This window comes from Phodopus roborovskii, unplaced genomic scaffold (genome assembly GCF_943737965.1).
Source record: "Phodopus roborovskii unplaced genomic scaffold, PHOROB, whole genome shotgun sequence".
Lineage (NCBI taxonomy): Eukaryota > Metazoa > Chordata > Mammalia > Rodentia > Cricetidae > Phodopus > Phodopus roborovskii.
Genome location: NW_026125302.1, coordinates 9056 through 34973, shown reverse-complemented (window position 1 = coordinate 34973; position 25918 = coordinate 9056). Strand labels below are relative to the sequence as shown.

The window sequence follows — 25918 nt, the reverse complement described above, 5'->3', positions numbered from 1 at the left end:
GTGCATCCTAGGAGTTCTGAAACTTCCACCTTGTGCTAAGTTGCAAAGATGAGTTCCTCCTCCATGTTGAAGAGGTCTTCTGCCTGTCCAAAGGCCTTAGAACTTAAGAGTCAGTTAGAGTGAGTCTAATTCTGGATCTCTCTCTCTCTCTCTCTCTCTCTCTCTCTCTCTCTCTCTCTCTCTGTCTTTCTCTCTCTCTCTCTCTCTGTCTCAGAATCTTTTCTCATAGGACACCAGAAATCCACAGGGGCTGTGATCAATAGTTTCCTAGCACACCTATCTATCTCCAAAGGGGGAGCTCATTGGTGTGATGACATATAGATATCAAACAAGAGTGAAGATCTGACAGACAACTAAAGACCCTGCTGCATTTGAAGGAACTGAACAAATCAAAACAAAAGGGGTGCTTATCCCCCTTCCCACCCTCATTTCATTTTACTACCCACCTCACCCCCACCCCCACCCTCAACAGCAAAATAGCTTCCCCCCCCCAAAGTCCTAAGAGGCACAAACAGGAAGCAAGAAGGCACGGTGGTGGAGTGTCTCTCTGTGTGCTCTGCTGCCCCGTGCTCAGGTGATGACAGTGGGTCCCCTCCGGCCAGTTCTCTCATGAATCTGGGATATTTTCAACGCGATGGCTATGAGAGGGCTCAGCACCGCCTGGAAAAGAAAGGGACGACCATCAACTTGAAGTCAGCTCCAGTACAGGCTTGAGGATGGGTTTCTACCTCAGAGACATGGACTCAGGTTGCCTTTTACAGCCCACAGGCAGTGACTGGAGTGGACAGGACACAGACGGGGAACAGAAAACTGCTCTGTGAGGTTCACTCAACCACAGAGAAATTAACTCATGATAGGGACAAGTATAAGACTACCGCAAAACAAAACCATGAACTCAGGAAGGCTGGAAACTTCCATTCTTCCTCTGATTCACTAATCCCTTCCAAGTTATAGCCCCAACCAAACACCTCCCCACATTTAGTGTGAGGACAAAGCTCGTTTCTCATCTTGAGACCACAGATCAAAAGAACCCACAGTTCTGACACTTTAGAGAAGATGGCCACACTAATGCTAAAGGATCCATATTCCTATCCTATACCATCCGGGCTTCTTCAGAATTCCCAGGGAGGTGGGGATGGCTTAGAGAACTTTGGAACCCAGTTCAGCAAAAGACTAAGGATCACTTCTTCCCTTTAATCACTTGTCCAGTTTTTGAAGAGTGGAGCACATATCCCAAACACACTCCTAAGACATAAATTATAAAACACTGAGAAAGTTGGTCTGTCTGCACTCTTCAATGCAGACACTGCCACAAACAAGAAACCGTGTTTACTGCTGACCATCAGCACTTTAAAGAAAACAATTCTTGCCAGAGAATTATACAGTGCTAAGAATTATATTTGACTATAATTTATGTGTCTGCACGACTCACATTCACCAAGTAAGATTGCTTTTCCATGTGGAGTACTGATGCAAACTTATATATAAGTATAAAATGAGTTCATTTAAAGATAAAATTCAAAACAAAGATATTGATAGAGAAGTATTGGGCAACAGTGAAGTAAAAGAATAAATAAAGATCCCATAGTTCTGGAAAATGAAGCCTGTGCAGAGGGAGGCAGCATTCTGTACCTGGCAACCTAACCTGTTCCTAGCAGATGAAAGGATGAAGGGTGTTCAAGAATTGCAGTCAAACAGAAGCACATGCATAGGGCACAGATAGCTCAGGCCTTCAGGTATGCCTTGAGTATAGAGAGAACCCTGAAAGATATGATGTGAGGGGTGAACCTATGGTGGAGTGAACCTATTTAATCCAATATACAGTGAGAGATGCTGCCATCCTAGGAGCCAAAGGCTGTCATAATCAGAACAGTGGAAACATTAATCTAAGGGCATGTTTGGTAAGGTATTACTTTAGGGGCTATTTCGTATCACTAAATTGCACAACCTCAATCATGAATAGCCACAAAATAATTTCATGTCATTCAAATAATTATACTGAAATTACTTCAATACAGTTACCCAAATAAACAGTAAGATGTGAGTACACATATAGAGGGGTTTTTCTAAAAAAAAAAAAAAAAAATTAGTATTTTAGAGACAATAGAGAATGATGATTAGTTTACCTATCAAATTAGATATGCACGAGATATTATAAAATATTGGTGAGGAATCAAAAAATGTAAAAGAATTCTTCAGCTTGCTTCACAGTCACATTTAGGTTCCTATGGCACTAACTAAATAAGAATAAAAGTTGGACATTATATAGGATGAAATAGAACCACAATCCTAAAAATGCCTAAAAATGTCCCGACCCAAAACAAATGATTGTGTGATTGGAAAGACACAGCTATGTATGCATCTGGTAACTTCTCTAAGTGTTTGTCTCTTGGTCTGGTCACATCCAGCATGAAGTCACCAGTGGCAATTAGGCCAACTCACAGAAGTCAGAGCAGGGTGTATGCCCCCTTTACCTTACACGTAGTAACTGGGCAGCTCTTGCTCCAAGTATTTGGAATCATGGTTCTGATTTTTTTCTTTTCTAGTTATTTGGGAATGTATGCATAAATAATGAAACATCTTGGGGTGGAACACAAGTCTAAAGGCAAAATTCATTTTTGTTTCTCATATATGCTTTTTTTCACACATTACCCAGGTAAGTTTATATGATATTCTTAACACATCTTCATTTTGACTGTGACCATATCACATCAGTCAAGATCTAAAATTTCCCATTTCTAACACATCAGGCTCAGAATCAAAATTGGGAGCACTTTAGGCATTTGGATTTGGGCCGATGTGTTACGCATATACCATGCTCTCCACTGCCGTGGCTAGAATACTTTTTGTTGGAGCTTTCTTCCTTCCCATCCCACTGGAAGTCATCAAACCCTCTGTCTTTATTCAAACAGTAGCTCCTCACCAATATTCCCCTCCTCCCAGGTTTTTCCCCTAACACGGTTTGCTAGCATTCATGGCTCATAGGTGCCAGTCGGCTGCTCCCAACCTTACCATGCCGAGCTTCTTTCTGAAATCGATCTTCTGATGGACAAGTCTCAAGCCCTGTCATCAGCCATTCCCAGTATGGCTGCTGGGTTCCTGATGTGCTGTCAATCCTTAGCACCTCCTCCCACTCTATGCCATATAATCTATCTTTATTTTAATGTCCCCAAATTCAATCAAAGTAAACAAGGCCTACAGATAAATCAGGATTCAGAGCTCAAGTCGGAGAGAATTTATCTTCCCCAGATAACAAAACAGGCCTCCATTAAAAAAAAAATCTTCTGAGGGGAAAATCCCCCCTCCAGATTGAAGTAGAGGAAATCCTTCCAAAGAGAGTCACCAAGGCAAAACCAAGCCAGTCTCTGGGATCAATGCGCTAGCCACAAAAGCCACATAGGCAGGTGAGGTCAGCCTCCTTCTCTACCACGCTGCTCACTTCTGCCTTCGAGTTGGGCCTTTAGATAACTGGTGGCATTTATATTACAACCTAACAAAAGTGTGACAATCATGGCGACAACTGTCCTATTTAGTCAAACATGAGCTCCATTTGGCTCCACACATTGAAGCCTTTGGGGACTAAATGAGTAGGCTGGCCAGCTCTGTGGGTCCTGCTAGTGGCTGGAGTACGCTATGCTTCTGCCCTTGGAATCTTGCTGTGTAGATACAAACTAGCTTGCAAAATTCCCATCTTAAACCTCTTAGGACTCCCTTGCTCACAACTTCCCCTTTCCTCTCTCCTCTGCCTGTACCCACCTCATCTCCCATGCAGCCAAGAATATTCAAAGGGAGGCCTGTATGCCTGCATGCCCTCCCAGAGATCTCCACTATGACTTCATGTTGCTATTCACTGGGCATGTCCACAACACCCTTCAAAAATTTCCCTTTGTGTGGAATATACTTGCTAGTCTGATGGAAAATGACCTCCTACCTCGTGCTAAAATTCTTAGCAGAAATAGATCTAAAGACTGAGACCAGAACTTTAAACAAGACTGGCATCTATAGAGTTTGATGCTCTGAGCCTTCTTTCTCCTCCCTAAGGCTGCAGAACCTGAGATAAAGGTTATTCTGTCATATATTGCAACCTGAGTTCCTGTGGTTGCAGCACTGACATGGTTCAGCTGCTTATAGATGTTTCTTAGTAACGAAGTTGAAGCCCCCACAGGTCTACTAGTAGCTTGCTACCCAAGGAACAGCCAAGAATTACCCAACGATACTGCTGAGAGTTCTAGTCAGAGATGGAGTATTTGTGTTCCTACAAATCCTGAAATATGTAGCTCTGACAAGCTTCCGAAATGATCCTGGTGCATACCCAGGTCTGGGACCCAGCTTTTCGCATCGTGTTCCTCATCCTAGGACAGGCAGAACAGGACAGTGGTGAAATGACTCTGAAGACAAACCTCCCTGGATCAACTGGCTCCACCCTTTATGAGCTGTGTGATCTGGGTAAGTCACTTAACTTCATTGGACATTAATTTTCATTGGGGCTAACAGCACCTTCCTCACAGAGATGAGAGGCTACGGGAGCCTACGTAAGTAGGAAACGGGACAGTCCCAAGCATGCAGGACAGATACGTAAGTGTTATCATTAAAAACTAGGAAAGGGACTGTAGCATGCAAGCTGGCTGTCAAATGGCTGCTTGGTACTCTGTGATCTTTTATTAGAATATCAACTCATGCTCTCTCAAATGTCAAATGAATATCTGCCTCTGGTACGCACCCTGGTTCAAAGCAGCAACTTTGTTTTGTCAGGTCTTACTGTCCTGTTTTTGCTCTGATGAGTTACCAGCCTGCTGTCTGGATCTCTGACCCCAGGGACTGCCAAGAGGACCATGCCCTGAATTCACCATGGTTCCAGTTGGCCTCTGCAGTGATATGGTGGGTGTGTCGGTAGTGTGGCACGTACACACATTGTGCTATTCCTGAATGCAGCTGCATAGTAAACATGTCCTTGAAAGCTCCCAAGCTGAGCTATGGTTTAGATATGGTTTGGGTTTGCCCTGAGGAGTCATGTGCTAAAGGCCTATCCTTGGGTGGTGATGTTGGGAGATGGGCGGTGGGCCCCTCTAAAACCATGAGCTAAAATAAACCATGTCTCCTTATCTGGGAAATTTCATTATAATGGCACAAAGTTGACTGATACACTACATAAAGGATATGAATACAGTAGTTTACACGGCTTCAAAATCATTGGCACTTCCCACACTAAACAGTGGGTTTAGAGCTGGAGAGATGGCTTAACAGTTAAGGGTCCTTGCTGTTCTTTCAGAGGACATGAGTTTGGTTCCCAGCACCCATATGGTGGTTTACAACTACCATAACTCCAGTTCCTGGAGATTTAATGGCCTCTTCTGACCTCCACAGGCACCAAGCATTCAAGAGCTGTTCATCTATGTATACAGGAAAAACACTCATACACACAAAATAAACACTAAAGAGACAGGCTTTCATTACTCAGCCTTGACATGTAGCAAGCTTTTGCATTCCAGCTATAGAGTTCAGAAATGATAGTATGTGACTTCTCAGACTGGGTTCCAGGATGCCCTGAAACATCCCACTAAGCCCTTAGTAGTTATATCAAGAAATCTGACACATGCCTAAAACATGAATACAAAGATTCCTCCAGAACATCACCATCAGTTTGCCCACCAGACACTGACATCACAGAGGTGGCTAGGGCAAGCTATCCCAGAGCCATGTTCAAATACCTGTGTCCATGGACACACAGAATATGGCATTGCAGTGCAGCTCAGTTGTAAGGAAGTTTATCAAGTAACACTAGCTGATGATGGCAGCCAATGTCACAGTGCTTCCTTAGGTGAGGAAAAAGTTAAGGGCTGACTGATACAGCAGACCCTACCTTAAGTGGTTGATGCCTGTATGGGGGTGGCGGCTAACTTCATTTCCACTTCTAGCACAAACTAGACAAGGCATTTAATCTCTTGTGCCTTACTTTCCAAACTGGAATCTAATAATAATTCTTACCACACAGAGTCATAAGCACAGAACAGAATGATGTATGGCAGTACTTAGCAAAGTGCCTGTCACATAGTAAACATTCAATTAATTGTAGATATTCATGCATTAGTAATATCATTATCAAACGCTCCCAGGCAGGTTTAAGTCATGCAAGTATCAAGTGACTCTCAAATACAGAACATTTGGCTGACTCTTTTCTCTATGGACCAGCAATGAAAATCCACATCTGAAAGCTGTCCCCTGTCTGCCTTTGAACTGACACCAAGCCACATTTCAGAGCTGTTCTAGAGAATTAATGCTAATGAGCATGGATGAAGAGATCTTTTCCTCAACTGGTCACATGGCAGGAGTCTTCTTGGTCAACATGTTCCATAGCTGACAACAGCAATATAAAACAGGCTAGCACAGAGGTTACCAGGCAGGCAGATGTATACACAGCTGCATCCTCGTCAGCACCCTACCCTGTAATCAGGGCTGTCAATAGGTGGCCAGGAGGCATCACCCAAGGATGTAAGTAGATTCTGAGTAGGGACTCCACACACACAGTACCTTCTCACTCTTGAGTAGGCTGCACTTAGGCAGCCTACTCATAGCTCATAGGCAACACAACAGCTCCCAGCAAGGCAGGGGACTGAAATATTAGCTTTGTTTTCTTCTTCAACAGTTTTTAGTAGTGGAAACCAAGTACCCACTATGACTCCACACTCAATCCATGCACTACGGTGATCTTTTTCTTAAATCTAAATTAGAAACAATCTTATTTTACATACCAATCCCAGTTTCCCTCTCCCTGCCATCCTCCCATGTCCCCCACCAAGCTCCTCCACCCCATCCCACTTCCTGTCTACTCCCCAGGGAGAGTGGGGCCTTCCATGGGGGAATTATCAAAGTCTGGCACATCATGTGGGGAAGGGTCTAGGCCTTCCCCCATGTATCTAGGCTGAGAGAGTAGCCCTTCATTAGGGAATGGGCTCTCAAAGTCCATTCCTGCACTAGGGATAAATACTGGCTCCACCAGAGGCCCCATAGGTTGCCTAGGCCTCCTAACTGTCACCCAAGTTCAGGGGGCCTGTTTCCATCTTATGCTGGTTCCCCAGCTGTCTGGCTGGGTCTGTGAGCTCCCACTTGTTCAGGTCAGCTGTAGGTTTCTCCAGCCTGGTCTTGACCCCTTTGCTCACCACTCCTCCCTCTCTACAACTGGATTCCAGGAGTTCAGCTCAGTACTTAGTTGTACATCTCTGCTTCTGCTTTCGTCAGCTACTGGATGATACCACGCTGATCTTAATGGCCTCTAAGAGGATGGTATGATGTCACTCTCTAGATGAGGAAACTGAGGTACAGAGGCATTGTGTTAACATGCTGAAAGTCAAAGACCTTGCTAGTGCTCTGAGCTGAGCCTCCAAACTGGGCTATCATTATCAGAGATAACCCCTCATCCAAAGAGAAGTTTCCCTTTCCTGAAAAATCGCACACATGCTCGAGTGCGCGCGCATGCGCATGCGCATGTGTATGTGTGTGTGTGTGTGTGTGTGTGTGTGTGGTTTGTTGTTGTTACTGTCTGGTGTTTGGTTTGGTTTTTTTTTTTTTTTTTTTTTTTTTTTTTTGCTGTTGCTGTTATTATTTTTAGAGTTGTCTGAATGCCTGTGCTGTAAAAGGATTCCGTTTCAGGTATGGCATTTGAAATCTGCCCTTTAAAAAATGTGAATGGCTGTAACTTTAGTTCCAGGGAAAGCCACCATTCCCTTCTGACCTCTGCAGGCACTGCACACATGAGGTACACAGACACACATGCAGGCAGAGCACCCACACACACATTAAAAAGAACTGTAAACTGTTATAACCACAGAGAAGTTGACTGAATTGAATCTCCTTGAGGTATATGCACAATGCTTGCGCTCCGAGAAGAGCTGGAGTTGTATGTAAGCCTGTCACTGGGCTCTCACACAGTACAGCCAGCCACACATACTGCCTGCACCCCAGAGGTCCCAGCAGCACCATTCTGTGAGGACAAAGGCTTCTCTGGTTCCTCTCAGAAGAATGTTGAGCATACATGAGTGCCACATTTTATCAAACTCATTCTGTGCTTATTTTTTTTCTTTGTTTTCTAATTTAATTGCCTTTGTGATGGTGGCAGAACCCTTTCACCCCCTACCCATAGTTAATTTTTACACAAGTCTCTGTGTCATGAAAAGAAGTTTATGTTTATGTCACTTGGTGAAGTATCTATATATGTCCATTAAGTTGGGTGTGTAAACTAATCTATATTAGCACTAATAGATTATTTACTTGGTCTAATAATTACTGAAGTGGGGGTAAGAATATCCTAGGATTAGTAAGGATTTCTTTAGTCTTTTTTTTTTTTTCTTCTTCTTCTTTTTTCTTATACTTTCTCCAGTCTTTTGACACAGGGGTTTTCATTTATATTTCCTAGGAGAAATTAAACCTGGCTTTCATTTTGACAAATCCCTCTTTATCTTTAGCAATGACTTTGACCTTAAAGTCTACCTTATCTGAAATGACTCGTGCTGTTTTTGTTATTAGTTGTGTGAATGTACACATACACATGCACTTTGTAGTTTAAAATCCCTCAAATTCTGATTCTGTTTTTTTGTTTGACATGGCTTTAATATTTCATCCTTTTAAAGTCTCTTTTGTGGGGAATGTAGGGAACCTTAGATGGATGTTTATTATCTTACAAGGACACAGCCATTGCTAAGGACCCCAATGCCTGAGACCCAAGGAAATGACAAAGCCTTTCCAGGTGAGATGCAGAGGGATGGCAGAGCCCTCCTCTGGTCCAAGTGTGAATGGTGATGGTATATGCAGAAACTGTCAATCACAGCTTCCTCTTCAGAGATTACTGCAGCCTGAGACTGCTCACTACAGAGCCCTCCTACCCAGATTAGCTAACCCTGCCTCCTTGTCCGTCTGAGTACCATAAACCTACCCACTTACTCATCTGTATACAGCAAAGCTGCCTTCTTGATTCAGCTGTATAAAACAAACATGATGAGGTTCTGGCTGCTACTGCAGTTGGTACCAGCTATCACAGTGAGCATGCTCCACCCATTTTCAGCTTTTCTGTCTGTGTGGTCGTCCTATCTTCAGCCAGGCTTCCAGAACCAAACTATGCAGGGCACCGCACTTTGGTCTTTATTCCTTGTTGCACTTCGTTCCAAAATCCATCTGGGATAATGTCCCCCTGCTCCCACTACTATCTTACGGGACTTCTTCATGTGTGGCCAGCTGGTACATTACCCTTCTGTGTCAGATGTTGAAAAAGCTCTCCCATTTGCTTTCATTTTACAAGCAGAGTTTTACTACATTGGGAACTCTAGCCTCTAAGTGGATTAATTTCATCCCTTTGATCTTCAGTGTTGCTGCTAAAAATTGGTTGTCAATAAAACAATTTCTTTTTTGACTTTCCTTTTCTGTGATTTCAGTCTGGTGTGTCTAGATATGAATTAATCATCAATTATATCATCTGTTTTGCCACCTAGTTCCATTGCACTACCTTTCCAGGTTTTGCCTGTATCCCAGTGCCTCCTCCTCGCCTTTTGAGACTGGTGTTCCCCAAACTCCTGCCCTGCTCTACTGTCGTAAACAAACCCCAGTCTACACACAGGGCCTGTACTGGTGGGCTCCTGAGTTTGTTTCCATGAAAAGCAATAATGGAACAGGGGCAATAAAATAATGCTAGTGTGAGTGAGTGATCAAGTATGGATTATACCCGAATAATTACAAATCCAAAGATCTAGGACAGTCTGATTTAATTTTTTTCTCTTTCTCCAATACAGATTCTCACTATGAACGTGGAGACCACTAGAGAAAGCTGACAGATTATACATGGAGCCCAGAAACCTGTAGAGGGAGGAAGAAACTGAGATCCCCCTCACTGTTCCCAATGACACAAACTCTTAGCATGGACTGCTCTGAACCAACTGTGACTTGGGCACAGATCTGTAATCCACAACTGTCCCTGGGTGCCTGATCCTCCCCCAGGGTACACAGCAGCCTGATAAAGCACAGCGAGACAGTTTTTGATTCTTCTCTTAGAAATAATATTTTTATTTATTCTTTGAGAATTTTGTAATAAAGAAAATATATTTACTTGCCTGTCAAACACTCCATTTCCAAGGGTAGACAACTCAAAAGTTACAAAGTAATAGAAAAGTTCCTTATAAATCAAAACGTCACACTATGAAGGTTCTAAACATCTGGGCATAGTAATATTAGAAGACAGGTATTTAGTGTGGAGAGATCATAGAATAGGGAAGAGGAAATGGTGAAAGGTAAGTGGAGAAATATAGGGATAGGTCAAAATAAAGAGTGATTAGACCGCAAAGTGGTGTTTGGATATTACTGGGTAGGTCAATCATTTCCTCTGGAACACATATATTTTAATTTATTACTGATACTTAAGTTAGGAGACAAAGTCAACCAAGACAGAAAACATGTATGTATTATTTTGCTAGGTAAACATATGTAAGCAAAGGAGAGAAAGGAAGGAAGAAAGGAAGGGAGGGAGAAAAAGAAAGAAAGAGAGAGAGAGAAAGAAGGACGGATGCATAGACAGACAGACAGACAGACAGACAGACAGACAGACAGACAGACAGACAGACAGACAGGAGAGGAATGGGAACAGAGATACCCAGGCCCTGGGTTTATGTTAGCAAGAAGAGTTCCCACTGAGCGGAGCCCTGGGAATGCCAGCTCTTTTCTCCTCACACCCTAGGAACTGCCAAGGCCTAGATAAGGACCTCCACTGCTTTGGTGCTGGAGGCCTAGCACCACCGTGCCCTTTCATGCCAACCCTTGGTGAGGCCATCCTGGATGGGTAATACTGCTTCTCTGGGGGAAGAATTGAGAGGCTCTCTGTACAGCTGCTCTTCAGCAGCCTGCTTTACACAGCTGGTGTGTTCATCCCCAGTGCCTAGAAGGCTGGTCCACTGGAAGAGAAAAGGCCTATTGTCTGACAGTCTGGGACTGAGCTATTTGAGAATAAGACCTGGGAACCCTCCTAGAGGATGGGTTAGTTTTCAGTCATTCTATGCCAGATTGAAGGGTGCTCTGGGTACTCCATGGCATTTTTCAGGGGTGGGGCAGCATCCCCATATTTTTGGGTGGTATGTAGGACAGCATCATAGTTAAGATCATGGGCATTGGGGGCAGAATCTAGGTTCAAATACCAGTTGTGCTATTTTAAACCATAGGTAATTTGGATTTTCAGAGCCAAAGTTTTCTCAGATGTAAAACATGGACAGTTCATGTATAGCTTAGCTACTAATGGCATTGGCATGTGGTAGGACAAAGAGATGGCATGCAGAAACCCATACTATTCTATGAAGCACACACATGCTATATACTGATGAACACTATTTTTATTCTTCTTGAAGAAGGAAGTATACATGCCAAAAAGAGTAGGTAGGACCCAGAACACGTTTCATCTACCCCGACAGGCTGACCTTTAGAATTGAGTCAGCAAACCTCTTCCTTCATCTCCCTTTATCAACAGAACGAAGTTTATCTTTTCTAATGAAAGATGAGATTAAAGGAGAAACCAAGAATGTGCGAGAGCTCTCAGTTGTTTGAACAAAAGCCACTTAACCCTTAACCCTGCTGCACGCCTAGGCCAGGGAGGGGGCCCAGCCTGCCTTCTGCTCCCTGCACTGATCCCTGTGGCTGGCCAGAGGGAATCCCATCAGATTTGAAAAGACAATGGTGAAAAGTGGAAACTTATGGTAACAATGGTTAGCAACGAATTCCTTACGGGCATATCAGTTTGCTATAGCAACACCAAGGACAGCTTTGTTGAATATTAAGTAGCTTAATGCTGGTTGAGCCACCGAAGTATAGAGAAAGGAGAAAGTATTCTATGAAGGCTGCTTGAGTCTCATGAAGCAGGCAGCTCATCAGGACACTCATTCATGTCACAGACCAAGGATAGAAAGGAACCCACCACAGCAAAGGAGTCTTCCATGCAAAGCCATTAGAGGGGTTCATGGATGGCCACTATACATTTTATGAGCATACTTAGTCATAGGAACATGGTTTTTCTTTTAACATACTGTGCCTTTAAGACTCAGATGTCATACAAACCCAAAGTGTTTTAAATAATTGCCTTTTTCTGAGTAATTCGAGCTGTGCTAGACTGTCTACCAACAAATTTAGCAAGACTTCCGTGTCTTGGAAAAATATCAAATGAGAAGTTTCTTCACTTCATCCAGGGCTTATTTTGGATCTCTCAGCTTAGCTAAGACAACCGTGCAAAGAAAACAAGCTCACTTGTGGATTGACACGGAGGTAAGGTTTCCATGGAGACACAAAATGAAACTGATCTTGTTTCCCTTTTTTGTGAATTGACCTGAAAAGCAGGAAGAAATCTTCCCAGACCTTCAGAATTTCCCCCCCCCCCCCCCTGTTGTCTTCAACACTTGGTAATTTTCCAAGTGTAGGAAGGAATGGCAGAGGCCAATTACCCTCGTAAGTACATGGTAGTTGGGTTGGCACTTAAGAAGATTTATCTGCTAAGCAGAGGCAGAAATAAGGATCTCAAAGGTCATCTACAGAAGGCTTCTCTGACTTGAAAGTACGCGTGCACCACCCTCAAGCCTGTGACAGTGCAGAATCTGCTAGGTAGGCCTGAGCCTGCAACTCTAAAGCAGCCTGATGCCATGAATCAAGGCTCCATTAAGCAGTGAAGGTTCCAAGAAGTTTGATAAACATAAAAATATACTTGTTTTGTAATTCCTTATCAATTGTTACTGAACCCTGTTAGTGCTAATTAGACAATGTTCATACAAGTGGGAGTGATCAGCTTGATTCATCAATTGACAAATACCCACAGAGTCAGGGACAGAGTGACACATACAGCTGTGGAACCCCAGGATCAGAGTGTGTTAGCATTTTGGGAACACTACACTGGCCATTTTGACTGTAGCTCTTGAAGATGTGCCTAAAAGCAAGGACCATGAAGCAAGGACAGACTCATTGCTTGTCTGGGAGGCTGACTTTTGGAAGTGTATCTGGGAGTTACCATTAAGGCATCTGTCCTTGGTGACCTTCCAAGGGAAGCTGGTTCACACTAGTGTACCTCGGGCCGATGCTGAAGGGACCTGTGTTGCAATTGTTGGCACAGTTAACATTCAGACTTTTCTTTCTCCATCCCATTTAACCCTTCTCTTCCAGCACAGGAACAATGTTATTCATCTGCAAATCGTGTTGAAGCAACTACTTAAAGTGAGGAGGAGAAGAAGAAAAGGAGGAGGAGGAGGAAAAGGAGGAGGAGGACGAAGAGGAAGAAGGAGGAGGAAGAGGAGGAGAAGGAGGAGAAACAACTGTCTAGTAGGAAACAAAACACCTGAAAAATTAGACTCTATGTTTGGTTATAATCAAAAGCTAAGATGTTCAATCTCATTAGGTTAATTTGCAGATTTTTACAAAATCCTGAAATTCATCCAGATCCACAAATAAACATAAGTGCTAGTATGATTTTGCTTTTTAAAAATATTTTATTTTTATGTTATATGTATTAATATGTGCCTGAATGTATGTCCATGGACCACATATATGCAGTGCCCACAGATGCCAGAAGAGGGGATAGGATCCCCTGGGACTAGAGTCACATGTGGCTCTGAATTGTCACGCAAAGGATAAGAATTAAACATGGGTCCCCTAAAGAGCAGCCAGTGTTCTTAACAATGCGGCCATCTTTCCAGCCCTGTAATTCTACCTTTTATAAAATAAAATCTTTAAACTAAAACATTTAGATACGTGCATCACTAACGTACCCTGAAGCTGTGTGCAGCTGTCATGTTCAGAAGCTATAAGGCAAAGGCTCACATGGTACAGTCCTTGGTCTAAACCTGGCCTTCTCTCAGTTCTGGTATAGCCTATGGATTAAAGATGGTTTTTATGCTACTAACTGATGCTCTTTTCATTTATCGAAAGATGTCACAACATATTAACATTTGAAGTTCAAATTTTGGTGTTCATAAATGTAGTTCTATCGGAATGCCAGCCTCGATGATTTGTGCCTATAGACCTGTGCTTGTTTTTGTAGTGGTCAAGAAGCTGCACACAGGCCAGGTGAATAATAACAGATTATTATTTAAAAATCCCATAAAATAAAAGGCACCTGGATGTTTTGTTTAGAATGCTGTGATAAAATGACTGATATTCAAACAAGCTCGGCTGTGCAGTCTCATGGGAACTGGAAGAAACAGGATTGAAAAGCACACTCCTGGCTCTCAAGCTTGACTTCTGACCTAGAAATCATCAATCTGACACTAACTATATATAAAATACAAACAAACAAACAAACAAACAAAAATCAGACCCTTGTTGGAGCATCTTCCCAAATTTTAGCTACCCGAAGAATTGGCTGGCTTTATTTACTATTTTATCTCTGTATTCAGCCCATCTGTTTAATCTGATACTTTGACATCCGGGTGCCTCACTGGTGTAGGGGAGACTGCCCTCCCAGAGCTGGCTAATTCTCAGAGGTAACCAACAGCTGCCTGCCACCTGCAGACCAGTGGCACCCTTCCCTAGGTTCATACTTAAGCCACTATTTTCCCGTCCTTCACCTCCCAAAGCCATGTACAAGGCAGTTAGGGGCAGGCTCTGTGCTCTGGAACAGAGTCTCCTAGAATTATTTAAAGTAATAAGTCCTAAGCTTGCTTGCCTGGCCTACCCTACTTTTATCACAGAGAAATAACAGAGGCATCAGCCCAAGGTTTCCCCTTGCCTCTTCTGCCTCCCAGCTGCCCCTTGCACATCTGTGTGATCTAGTGGGGCATGTGTGCACCCTCCTCTTCAGGACTGTGTGTAATACATCATTTGGTCCCTGGCAGTTATCTTCCGATTTGCTGGCCCATTCATATCTGACAATAATGGAGCCATTACTTCAAACCACTCTTACGGTCTCATCTAACTTTTATTTCTAAACTGGAGTACACAGGTCCCAGCCAACCAAACAACACCTCATGTGACAGTTTCTACCAAGAGATGTGCACAGAAATGAGCCCCCTCCCTGCAAGCTGTTTAAAACCAGAACTTTATTACTCTCTTTGTGTTTTCCTCCTTCCCAAGACCTAGAATTCTACCATCAAAATATCCCTACCCCAAGATCCCCTTGGATCCCAGAATTACTGGGAGGCAAAAACAAAGACAAGGGATTCCCCTATTGACTGTTTTGTACAGGATTGCTCAATATGGCACTAGGATGGCAAGCTTAAAACAAGCCAAGAGTCTAAGGAGAGGTGATCCAGCTGACCTCCTCTCTGACAGGGATGCCATCTCCCATGCCGGTGTGTGGCTGTGGTGAAGTCTGCCCATGCCCTCTCCAGGTACCAGCTGAATATACTGAGTCCAAGGGATTTCTGTCAAAGTTCTCAGCCACTGACCACGTTCCCTGTTGGCATTCATGGGCTGTGATACACTCCTATTTATGAGTAAAGACAATGATTTACTAGCCACACCAAAAGGTACTAGTTCAAAGAAATCCCAAATCACCACCAGCCATGAGACTTGTGCAGCTTTCAATGAAAAGCTGCTGATGTGTTATGTTGTATATCAGGACTGGAACAAACATGACGGCAGAAAAGCCAGATTGCACTGAGCACAGCTTGTCAAACCCATTCATCTGGCAAGAGGAGCTGTGACTAGTGACCTCTGTACTTGTATGACCGGCAGAAATTCATTCATGCTTTCTTCTGAGGCTGAGTAAACAAGGCCCAGCAAGACTTGATGATTTGTAGACATAAACAGTTCAGGGCTAACCAATAGCTGGTTAACACACAAGTGCTTTGGACACAGCAAGGCTGGAGTGAGGCTCAACATAACCCTGGTAAGAGTTGAGATTTTATCTTAATTTTAGAGATCAGAAGGAACAGAACGTAAATGTCATGCTTCCTAACACTTGTTTAAAAGCTAGTTTTGTTTTTGTTTTGACCTATGTGTATCAAGTGAGAATGGCACATTTTTAACCGTCAGGATTTCCAAACCGTAAGTTAAACCCAACCTGAAGCCAAGGTCAAGGTTCAGTGGTCTGCTCCTCCGTGCTCTGTTCTTAAGGCCACGAGGTTTTTGGACAGGGCTGTCAACTTGAGAAAGTGTCATGAGATTTGGAAAGTCTCTTCTGTTTATGGAGCTCTAAAGGAGACGAGACAGGGGTACTGTCTATAGGACTGACATGAGAGATAAGCATAGGTAGTTGTCTATTTCTCACAAGTTCCAGGCAGGGAACAGTGTGGTGGACAGGGCCACCACATACTCAGGACCTTGAAGAGTGGTTGAGGAAAAGGTCCACTGTCATCAAAACTAAACAGCACTGGCATGTGACACCCTGGGAAATGTCATCCAAACTCCCAGCCTGAAGGAAGTTTTCACATGTCATCAAACTCCCAGCTCCAGGGAAATAACACACAGATGGCTGAGTTCGGGTCCAGATTTCAATACCAAGGCCAGAAAAGGGAGGACTGTGGGTCTGGTGGTTCTTTTGATTTGCTTTTGTTTTGGTTTTCCTTGGGACATAATTCAACTAAGCCAATAGAAATACAAGAAAACCTGTAAAACAGGGCCAAGGCAATGGCCCTGTGGGTTAAGTGCTTGAGGTGCAAATGCAAGAACCGAAGTTCAGATCTCCATTACTTTCCACCCATATCAGCCACACACACATGGGTGTATGCATGCATACATACATACATACATACATACATTCTCGTACACACACACACACACACACACACAGAGGGAAAGAAACAGGAAGGGAGGGAGGGAGTGAAGGAGGGAGATAAAAGCAAGACATTACGAAAAACAATAAAACCTATATAACTTTTTCTTTGTTAAAAGATTAACTCTATGCAGGTCCCCCAGCTGTCAGTCCACAGTCAGTGAGCTCTCACTAGCTCGTTGCTGTGGGTTACCCCACCATGGTCTTGCCCCTTTGCTCATATTATCACTCCTCCCTCTCCTCACCTGGGCTCTGGGAGCTCAGCCCAGTGCTTAGCTGCGGATCTCTGCATCTGCTTCCATCAGTTAGTGGATGAAGGCTCTATGATGACAATTAAGGTAGTCATCAATCTGATTACAGGGGAAGGCCAGCTCATGCACCATCTCCACTAATGCTTAAGGAGTCTTGTGGATTCCTGACTAGACCCTCCAAATGTGGGCGACTGTTTATGGCGCCACTAGCAGTAGGACCAGGATTCATCCCTAGTGCATGGAGGGATACCTTGCTCAGCCCAGGAGGGCTTTGGACCTGCCTCAATGTGTTGTGTCGGGCTTTGCTGACTCCCTATGGGAGGCCTCACCCTCTCTAAGGAATGGATGGGGAGTGGGGGTGGTGGGGAGGGTGGAGGGAGGGGGTGAGCAGGAGGAGGGAAGGGAGAGGAACTGGGATTGGAATGTAAAATTAAAAAAAAGATTGTCCTGATTTTTTAATTAAAAAAAATAAAAGATTGACAGCAAAATAAAAATAAGAAATCAATTCTGCTCCAAGTAGCAGATTTGTGAAAGACAATTTCTTTCTGCACCACTAGAGGGAAATCTAACCCACCCACTAGAACATGTTCTCTCAATCTTTCAAAAGAATTGGCATTTTAAGGCTGAAAAACTACTTTGAGACATTATCTTATTCAATCCTCTGTATTCTTGCCCATATTTAAAAATTATTATTTGAATCTTCATGATTATAGAGACTTCTGGAAAAGCACAAACCAGCCACCCTAGTCAGGCTAGTGGAAACATCACTGTTGGGAAACGGTCCTAACAGAATCTCTCCTCCTTCAGTTTGAGTTTATTTCCTCAAATTACATATTCATTAGCTATGGTGAACAGCTGGTCATCTTTCGACACCTCATATTGTTTTTAAATTTCTGAAGATGTCTGGGTCATCCATGGCTTCCACGGAAAGGAGCCAGCTCCTGAACTCAGCCATAGTTTATAACCCAACTCTTTCGCCACGTGTTTCTTCTCTCTTGCTCACTCTGTATCACTCCCCCCTCCCACTTGGAACCATATTACAGCAACACATACTAAATTCTGAGGCAAAAAGGAAAATGAAGTATTTCCTCGTGGGTTTCTTCAAACATGTGGCTGTTAAGACATTCCTGTGCAGATTTTCTTTCCAGATAACAAAATGGTGTTTTATTATATGTTTATCATATGACTTGAAAATCATGCTTTCTCTCTCACAGACATACAAGCACACATGTATACACATTCATATCCACACATGCTTTCATTGTGTCATGAAAATGGACTGGCTAAGTAATGCCTATTTCTGTCACTTTGAAGTCTGCTATGTTTCCAACTCTCACATCATAAATACCTCCATTTCTAATTCTATTCTTCAAGCTTTTGACTAATAATTCCAGGCTCTTTATTAGCTATAAAACATAACCAGTATGTACTGAGAACATTATCCTTTCAATAACGTTGTAAAACAATACTCATTGCTAATAAAAAAAACTTAAGGGGGAGAATATTCACCATTTACCCATGTTCGTATGTCTGAAGTGGAAAAAACCGGATTTGGTTTTGTTCCTGGTTCCTGGCCTAGAGCTAACCTCTATTGGGTCTTCCTGGGAGATAAGTGTCTGTGCTGATTATATTGCAACCACACCCAACTTCATACTTACAAGGTGTCTTCAGGTTGGGTGCTGTCTGACAAGGATACATGCACGTGGTTAGATAGTTTGAACGTGTGATGACTCCCTGACCCCTAATGTAAGTTCAACAGCCAAAGACAATGGCTTTATCAATCAAATTTGAGAAATGAAGCCTCTATAAAACGCCCTGAAAAGGGCTGGGAAAACTTATGGGAAGGGGAAAACATAGAAGTATTGCATGGGGAACGGGAGAGGAGGGGATTGGGTGTTAGAGGGTTACAGAAATTCCTCAGCTCATCCCCCCCCAACCTGGCCCTAAATATTTCTTCCTTAGTCATCCCTGAGCTGAACCTTCTGGGACAGACCAGTAACAGTCAAGTGGAGCCATTTCCTGAGGTCAGGTAAAAGGAATCAAACTGAATTTCACTAAGTTCTTGGGACAGAATGATGCTTAGAGGCACAAAGTACTGATAAGTGCGGAATGATAAACCTCTTCACTGCTGAGCCGATGTCCCTCCAGCCCTTGAAGGCAGCCCTCTTGATAACAAAACCAAACTAAACTTCCAGAGGCAGCACTGAATTCTAGCTCAGGTGAGAAATCCTCCTCCCTTTGGACTTAACCATTAATCTGGTTGGAAGTTTTCTTAAAACAAAACCACTCCAGAAACAACTTGCCCCATGGATCAGAACAACTCCCTATCTCAGTTTTCTCTTTTGCAAAACTAATGATAATCCTACCCTGTGAGCAGTGAAGTGAGGGATAAATAACAGTGTATATGAATACCTGTAACTGAGCCTGGCACATTGCAGATACATTAGGGGGAAAATCAACATTAGAAGCATCTCGACAAATCACAAGTCTTACATGGGGCCACTGAATCTCTGAACAGGGACCTGCTATGGATGTTTCTGTAGAAACATTCAAGTAGTTCTGATGGCAGTCTAGGCTAAACCTCTCTGATCTAACTCTTCACTACTTCCCCTCTTCCTCAGAAGTCCCCATCTAAGAAGCCACACAGTTTCACATTAGGATGAAAGCATGTTGCTAGAATAACCACATGGCCAGTTGGTAGGATCCAATCGCAAAAGAAGTATTAATAGATACCTTCACTCTCTGAAGTGCCCTGGCCAGTCCATTCTCTCCACAGACAACAAAATGACTCTATATTGTCTATTTTTGAACTATAAATTATTATAAGAACTATTAAAACAAAATGGCAGATGGGTTTGGGTGACATATGAATTAAACATAAAAAGATCCCTGGTGTTTTAGACACATATCTGCTAGATGCAGCTTATCAAAAATCCATCAATTCATCAGTTTCAAGGAAGGTTCAAGAGAAATGGCTCCTTCCCAAGACTGGAGTGGGCTGGGGGGTGTGGTTCCATCTTAGTCCCAAGCTACCTTCATTCTCTGATAACCTAGCCCCTAATAAAACCTTCCTTTTCCCTTTGACTGTGTGTTGTGTGTTGGCTGCTCCACCCATGGGGCTCCTGTGGACAGGGGAATAGAGTGAACACAATGTTAATTTAGCAACCCTGCTGGGAAGTGGGATGGAAAGAATATGGAAACCACCTCCCATTTCTAGTTACCAATGAATTTAATCCATCCTGGCTCGACCCTTTTTACAAATTTCCACCAGCTGGCTTGAGAGCTCATTGGGGGCCTGACGGCAATAAAAATTAAAGTAACTGTATTTGAAAATGGTGAGAATTTTCAGCATCTGCTGTTGGGGAGGTTTTCTCTCTCATCCAAAGCTGTGCAAACACAAGCCTTCCTGGGGCCTTGCCCATGCCTTTCCTCCATTCACCACCAACTCAGAGGGAAGTATTGAGAGAATATTTTAAAACAGTCTGTGTCAGCAAAGTGGTTACTTGACATCAACTTAAATGGCATGATCACCTCTACAAAAGGACACAGCCAAACTCTAGCTGTAGGGGTCGAGAGTAGTACCCATGTAAGTCATAGGGTTTCCTTGTTAGGTCATGAGGCTAACTTGAACACTTCCTCCTCAAGGTAACAAGTGTAAATGTTTAAAGCTGCCTCCCTCGTGTGCTTTAAATGTCTGAGAAAGAAACAATCCACGTGCAAAGTGAAATAGCCAGACACCAGCACGGCATTTGAAGGGAACTCTGTCCTCACACAAAATAACTAGAATGTAAATGACTACTGCATTGAGGTGGATAAAACATACACAATTACTTAACAGAGTTATAGATTAGAGAGTTCTTTAACGTGTGTGTGTGTGTGTGTGTGTGCTCACACGCACAGCAGTGTGTTCTCTGTAATCTAGGCAACAAAGCTGAATTAGGATCTAAGAAAGTACAATCCAGTCCTTGCATGTTAAGCTGCTTGTCAGTAGTGACCCAGCAGCTTCAGAGGCATGCCTTATCTCTATTAATGGCTAACCCAAACTTCATCCTCTCTGGGTTCTTAGAAGAAAAAGCCGTTTGTGCCACAAAGCAACAGTTCCCAAAAGACTTAAAATCTCCAATGGAAGGGCCTAGATGAAACTGAACAGTGATTAATGTGGGTAAGCCAGCCATGCCTCCCTCCCTTCTCCCTTCCCCCCCTTTTCCTCTCCTCCCTCCCAACTCCCTCCTCCATCCATTTTTCCCTATGGGGTTAGAATTCTTCTAAATGTTGACTATTATATCATGATCCCAATGTATTATGCACTAGGGCTTCAGTGAGTGGGTTGACGATACAGGCTATTTTAATCAGGAATTCTATTTTAATACAGAACTTTTAGCTAGATCATGAGCTAAAATGAATGTACTGAGTCCCGTCTAGTTGGGTCTAGGGAAAGACTCTTGTATTAGAGAAGAAGAAAATGACTATGATCATTAAGGAAGGGATTCCTCTGCCATTCAGACTGGCAAACTAGTACACCAACAGGGTGGAAAATATGCAGTAATGGGAACTAAAACAAGCACTGTTCATGTTTTATTTGCCCACACAACCATCTAAAAGCAGGCCTGTGGAGAATTTTTTGTAGCTTCCAAGAAAACCTTTTTTTCAAAAGTGACATTTGCTTTCATGGACCACTTCAGAGATGCATTTGTGTATAGAAGGCCTAATGGCCTGGGTGAAGTCCAGCCAGGGAGGTAAATAAAAATAAGCAAGTGTCTTAACCACTTGTGCTGTGCAAATTGGGGAAAGAATGCTAAGAAAAAAATAGTCTCAAGTCAAAGTGACTCAGAGCTGGGGGAGGCCAGAGATGTCATTCCTCACCCGGCGCAGAGCTCCTGCCTTTCATCTCGGCTCTCACCATGAGCTATAGAAGACAGTTTTATTCGGAAAGAGAAAGTAAGTCTCCATCTAGTTCTTGCATGGCTTGGTACTATCTTGGGTGAAATGTACTCACTAACAATTTATTTTGGCAGAGGATGACCCATGCCTGCATGGACAGCTCCTGAGAGGAAAGACTAGGACTAAATGCTGATCACGGGCACTGTCTACTCATGCCCTGGTGACCCAAAGAAAGACTCCTCAGGCGTCTACTTCCCCGTGTGGAATGATATTGTTTCCATGGGTTTTTGAGTTATGAGAGCAGGTAGAAGAATCCACAATACAGTGATGACCAAGTTCTTTGAGATTCTCCAAAGAAACCAGCACAACCAAGCTACATTACTGAAAGAGAAAGGGATTGCTCCAGGGAGACAGAATGGACCTGGAAATCCTGGACAGCTGTGCAATGAGAAATGGATTTCTGCCCCTCCGCCTTTCCAGAAAGAGGCACAGCTAACATTTTAACCTAGGGAAGCACCTGCAAAACCATATGAGAAGAGAGACCAAGGAGACCAGAGCACCCAGCAATGCAGCAAGATGCACCCAATGGTGGAGTGGGTTCTTTTGTAGTCTATCTGCTGTGTTAGTAATTGTAGAAGTACAGTGGTCTATGGCTAAAATATTTGTGTTTCCTCAGTCTGAGAGAGGAAGCCCAGAGTGGTATTTGTATGATTACCTCAATGTCATGGTCCAATCCAGGGTTTTCCTAACACCTAAAGATTAGTAATTTACATGAACACAATAAAGGATCTGAAAAAATTGACTCTCTTATTATACAATCCGCATCCACCTTTTCTTATTGGAATTCACATTAAGCCTCAGGACCCTGAAGAGAGGTGAATTATTTGGGAAATCCTTGCCTGAAATCATCCTAGATCCTGGAGAGTTCTTCTGCCTCAAGCACTTTGCTAAGTGAATTAAATGTGAGGTCACACACAGCTCACCTCCCACTGAAGCTATCAACAGGTCTTTTCATTGAAGGTCCATGGGAGCTTTAGGGGAAGACACAAAATGCCAAGAGCAGAACTGTGCTCGTGTACCTGTGGTTCCTGGTCGTGACCGCTGGGATCCCTCTCGTAGCTCTCTGCATACAGTCTGATGGTGGCCCGCACACCGCTGGAGGAACTGAGCCGGAATATGAGCCGTGATGCATCGGAGAAAATGATCCTCAGGCCCTGAGACCAAGAACATCCCAAATGGCTCAGTGAACAAGTAAATACACGGGCAGTGATAATCAATACATGTTGCAGAAATCAGAGCAGTTCTACACACCAAAGCCCACCACGGCCATGCCAATTTCTAGTTGGCTCTGGATGCTCACTCAAGCACAACATTGCGGTAAACCCCAAAGCTATTTGAGGTTACCCATTTGTTTCTTGGTTCTATTTCTGTTGCTTTGTGGCTAATGTTGGCAGATGTTGAAGAGCCAAACGATGACCACATGCTCAGATTTTGTTGGTCTAGTGCAAAAAACAGTGGAGACAACTGGGAAAGGATAGCATTTAATAAATGTTCTCAACTCCATGGGGTAACCCTTATAAATCTGAATGCAATAGGCATTAAGCAAATTATCAATTGCAATAAGAAACATTCTGTTCCTTCCCTCCCCACCCATTCCCCCTTTTTATATTGAGTCTTGTCATGTCACCCAAGTGGGCCTTGAACTCAAGACACTGTCCCCTACCTTACAAGAGCTGGTATTACATGTGTGCACCAACATGCTAAGTAACTGTTTCTCATTCTAAGGTTCAGACTACCCCATATACTGGTAGGCTTAGAACCCCCACAATGAAGTGCTCAGAGCTGCCCCCTCCTCTGGACTGTGAGTGTTGCTGAGAACAAACTCATCATCTTAGATGCCCTTTTCTTTCTTACCTAGAAATGCTTTGCACCAGGTTGGAGTCAAGACAGAGCTGTGGCCAGGTGAATTAAGTGCTACCAAATATTACATTTGTTTTTAGCTTAGAACATCCCTACTCTATGTATTTTTTCCTCATTCATGACAGGAATAATTAAAATATGGCCATAGTTTTATGACCATAAAATCATAATTCAGACTACTGATGAAAACACATTCTGAGGCAGCTAACAAAGCAAGTCTGATCAGTAAAGCATTAGAGAGACCAGAGAAAGGAAGAGGAAGCCACAGATTATCTACCAGTCACCACTCATAAAAAGTAGATGTCAAAAAAAAAAGTAGATGTCTTAGATGACCTCGATATCAGACATTTTCCCTAAGTAATTTATCATGGAAATGTCCCTGGCCTCCAGTCCTGCTGGCTACGAACCAGTATTACTAAAATCATACCATTCCTGCTGTGTGAATCTGAATGCCAGTTCCCGTACCCCACTCCAGACCTGACCACATTTGATACAGGAGGGCACCTGCAGGGTTTTCTGCTTTTTAAAGGTTTGTCCCAATGCCCAAACACAAAGCTTTTTGTTTTGTTTAGAGTTGTTAAACACAAACCAATGGAATCAGCTCCTGTGTTGGCAAACCAAGTACTAGTTTTTACTCATTGGGTTAACATATGAAAGTGGCCCCATGGAATAAGTGTGAGGCTATGTCCTAGGTATATGAAGGTAAAGACACAATGTTTGTCCTTCATAAGCCTGGAGTCATCCATCACAATCATCGAAATCTCATTTCTTAGCTAGCTACCTTTTTTTCACCAAAGAGGTGAATGGTCAACAAATCCCAAATGGAGCACACAAAATGAACAGTGAACATGGAGAATCCAAAAATGCCTGCTGCAAATGATGGTCAAACCCATCACAAGCCCCTGGAAGTCCCACAGATGTGCTCACAGTTAAGTTTTCACCAATGCTTTCAAAACTGTTAATGATGTTGAAGCATACATTCTCATTGTCCCAATATGGGCCACACCAGTACACACTTCATCACTCCCAGGATTATGCATGGCTTGTTTATAAGTTGATTAAAGCAGTTGTAAGACTGAGGTACTTTAACACACCCTGTATTTGCAAGTGTCAAAGAACTTGGGAGCCACCTTTTCTGGTCCTTTCCCAGACTCAAGTCTTTGAGACAGATCCCGTCCACACAATGAATCTCCTGGGTTTGTTTATGGCCAGTGGAAAGTATATAGGATTTCAAGTCATGTTGAATCATCAATTTGTAGTAAGTTCATAACTAAGCCTTTAGAAAAGAAATCACACCTCCACTGTTTATACTGAATGCTATACACGTAGAAGATCACTAGTAATTAGCAGAAAAGAAGATAGTTTGAAGAAATGATATCTGAGTGAATGGTGTGTATCTGCCTACTGAGAATAACTTACCATCATCTCTCCTTCTAGAACACCAACTGTAAGAGCTTAATTGAGAATTAGGGCTGTTTGCCCTTACAGGCAATCAACATCACAGTTCTCTGCATGGAATGCATGACTTTTCAGACCAACCCTACCTCTACATTGCAATGTTGTATCTATGTGTAAGGTTAATATCTGTAGTTGACTTCACTTAGAATTACCTAAGAGACACATTTCTGAGGGTGCATCTGTAAGATTGTTTCCAGAAATGATCCCTCTGAGGAGGAAAGACCCACTCTGCATGTGGGGAACACCATCTTTTGGCTTTAACCCCAATGAGTTAAAATGAGAAAAGACATCGAAGCATCAGCATTACCCAGAATGTAGCCTTATATTCCTGCTGCCAGGCTTTCTCCTCCAGGATGAATTGTATCTATAGCAATTGTGATACAAAATTAACCATCCCCCTCTTCAGTCACTTCTTCTCAGGTATTTGGTCTTGGGGACAAGCAACAGAACTAATATACCATGTCTGGTGAGTACCACTTCTACATGTGAAGAGTTAGATTGATTTCTTTGAGATCTGCATGTTTCTTCAATGAGCGTAATGACTTTGCAGTCCATACATGAACCATGTTTTTTTTTTCTAGCATGAATCCACCATTACTATGAACTAAACAGTAAAGCCAAAGTCACTATTAAACAAGAGTTGTCAAGCTTCTTATCATTCCTTAATTTCACTACAACAACAATGACAATATGC

The 25918-nt window shown here is 43.0% G+C and overlaps 1 long non-coding RNA gene across 1 annotated transcript; it reads right to left on the bottom strand.

Moving 5' to 3' along the window:
• Positions 1-490: 490 nt before the first annotated feature.
• Positions 491-23345, bottom strand: LOC127213706 (uncharacterized). Its single transcript, XR_007833669.1, has 2 exons — positions 22926-23345; positions 491-660 (listed from the first exon to the last, which is right to left on the bottom strand). It is a non-coding gene; the product is annotated as an uncharacterized LOC127213706 (long non-coding RNA).
• Between the last annotated feature and the right edge of the window lie 2573 nt (positions 23346-25918).